Raw genomic sequence first — 2969 nt, 5'->3', positions numbered from 1 at the left:
TTACAAGTACCACGCTAAAAATGTATTCCATACAACCAGAAAATAAAGCCTAACAATTTATTAAATGACCATAAAATAAAATTATGAGACCATTCCTCCACAACTTCAACAATGTAAATAATAATTGGGGAATTTGTTCATGAATTACCGGTAATTACGAGTTGATGGACATCAACTCAGTTATGCTCTTACAAATGTTGACCTAATTTTGACCAAAGAACACACCTCGTTTATTCAATTTCTTCAACGATGAATTGTATTACATCTTGAGAAACTTCACATAAATAAAAGCGAACATATATATTGAAGACATGTCAATGTTCCGTTTTTGAAAGGAAATTTATTTTAAGTATAAACAATAACATTTTCATTGACATGCCTTATTGTGTCGGTCCGACAAAAAAAAAAGTGCATTTTAAACCGCCGAAGAATGAAAGTGTATTTCGTCACTTCTCATATTCCTATATGTGCATATATGCCTTGTCGATTTTTAAAATTTTCAAACTAATTGCATAAAACATTGGTTAATTTTTCTGTGCCAAGTTCGTTGGGATTTATACAAATGACACATTAGGCCTAACATAGAGTCGGACTACTTTTTCATATTCATACGCACCATGCGACTTTGCTTTGTAAACAAAAACACGCAAAATCGGCAGCACAACAGTGACTTCAAAAGAAATTGACGGGACTGTGGAGGCTTACTAGGAAATTTTTAGAAGGTACGTAAATGTAAATACATGTAAATTTAAGTATAGTTGCACGTGTTGCTCTGAAATATAAACTTAGCCAGTAGTTTATCGATAGGACTTCATATGGTAATGACCGAGTAAACATAAGCGCCACCTTGTTTTTGCGGCTTTAGGGGCCTGATTCTATATCAATTTTTCTTTGTGTTTTGTCCGCAAAAGTAGCTTCCATTGTGGTAATGAGGCAACTGCCTCACTAGAAATATTATTTCAAGTCTTTGAAAACACACAAAACAGCATGCGTGCGACAGGACATGCCATTGAAATTTCGACTAGATTTCCACTTTCTTGAGAGAATCGTTCATGTTTTAGTGAAAATCGAATGAATATTTTTCTGCATGCAATGATACGAAACGAAATAATCCAAGATAATATTTCTACTTGTTGTATCACACGAAAAATACGATGAGAACGAAGCATCTGTTGGAACGACGCCATTTTTATTTTCAGCCAGGAGCGGATCAAAATCCACCACGCGCACCTGTTCATAATAAATCTGGAATAAGTTATTTTAATTGATTTATGTTAACTCATATCGCTTCAGAAAAATATAGACCACTTTTTTAGTGTAACATGACAGGGTGAAAGTGTCTTATTTATTAATTTTCATTATAAAATAAAAAAAAAATATTCATAAATGGGAATATGTGAAAAAAAAAATACATATGTTCTGGATGACATGCGAGTACAAAGGCATCCTGTGTCATAAAACTGTGGAATGAACGATTTGAGATGTAAAAAAAAAAATAAAGATCAGATCGAGATTTTGATGATCTTAAAGATGATTATGTTGATGATGTCAAGGGCTCAAAAAAAAAAGACGAAATTTTCTGGAAAATATCAGGTTCAAAGAAAAATTGTCAAAGCAAGTCTCAGCTATTACTTGCATTGCAGCAGATATGCATCAAGCATCAAACATTTTCTCAGAAGATAGTAGAGGAAGACAGTGTACGTGTTGCTAATGCACTTGTAAGCATTTTGTATAAAGAAGTGGTTTGAATTCCTACAGACGATTGGAATTCAAGTGATCTAAATTTATTGCTTTGGAAAGATGATGATTTACATTTAAGATGTCATAATAAATAACATACCCTTCAAATCTTCCATTTTACATGTTATTTTATATGTTGTTTTAATTTAGAATTTAAAATTTGTTATTTTTCTAGAAGTATAAACCATAATGGCCAGAGCATAATGATTCCTGGAAGGATATGTTTACGAAACCTTTTTCACTGCTTCTGGAGGTTTGTTGGTTAATTTCTCATTCCGGAGAAATTTAACTCCATCACTACCATGTTGGGTGATCCCTAATGCCAGATGGCATCTCCAGGAAAGCAAAGAGGTACTTTTAAAATGTCATAATAAATAAAATACCCTTCAGATCTTCAATTTTACTTGTTATTTCCATGTCGTTTTAATGATAATGTAAATATTTTATTTTTCTAGAGGTATACACCACAAATGGCAGAACATAAAGGATGGCTGGGAGATTTGATAAACATACTATTGTAGGAGAACAATTTCAAGCATTGATATATATTAGAAAATTGTGCTGTCAGTCTTTTGTGTATTGGAGGACAAGCTTCCCCTTGAAAACTGGAACAAATGTGAAATGAAGAATGTGTATCTTCATATTGAGAACTTTTCCTTGTAAAATCACCTCTGGGAAAAATTTTATTTCATATCAATTTATTGTGTTCATTATCTGGTCAAATTTTATATTTCTAATTGTTTTAAAATTGCATGGCGAAACACATTTTTGCTCACCTGAGTCAAAAGCTTAAATGAGTTTTTTTGATCTGATATCTTTGTTTTCTGTTGTGTTGTAAACTTGTTACAACTTAATTTTTGTTTAAATGATGCCCCTTCCCCCCTGGGAGCTTGAGACCATTTATAAAGTTAAACTTCTCAAAATGGAACTATCTTCTTTTTTCAAGCCAAGATACTCAGGTGATGTACAAAGTATGTACTTTGTAGTGACATCAATTAGAAGCAATATCATTTTTAAACCGCAGTTTGATAGCAAAAATTTTATTTTCAAGAAAATGTTGGAGGCATATGTTTATATATATATCATATTAATTTCATGTTTGTGAATTTCAAAACCGACTTCAGCTACAATTTACATAGAAAAAAATGCAGTTGTCCAACTTGTGTCTATTGTGTGTCATGAAAGAAAAATCTTACAGCTTATTGTGATATGCAACAAATTTTTTTTTT

General features: G+C 32.0%; 1 long non-coding RNA gene across 1 annotated transcript; it reads left to right on the top strand.

Annotated features, from left to right (window-relative positions):
- The first annotated feature begins 631 nt into the window (after nt 1-631).
- Nucleotides 632-2596, top strand: LOC134242244 (uncharacterized). The gene is made up of 3 exons (XR_009986816.1): nt 632-722; nt 1916-2091; nt 2196-2596. It is a non-coding gene; the product is annotated as an uncharacterized LOC134242244 (long non-coding RNA).
- The last annotated feature ends 373 nt before the right edge of the window (nt 2597-2969 follow it).

Source organism: Saccostrea cucullata, unplaced genomic scaffold, assembly GCF_032062105.1.
Source record: "Saccostrea cucullata isolate Sc308-1 unplaced genomic scaffold, CSIRO_AGI_Scuc_v1 ctg2634, whole genome shotgun sequence".
Lineage (NCBI taxonomy): Eukaryota > Metazoa > Mollusca > Bivalvia > Ostreida > Ostreidae > Saccostrea > Saccostrea cuccullata.
The sequence above is the reverse complement of the archived record's forward strand: the minus strand, read 5'-3'. Positions and strand labels throughout refer to the sequence as shown.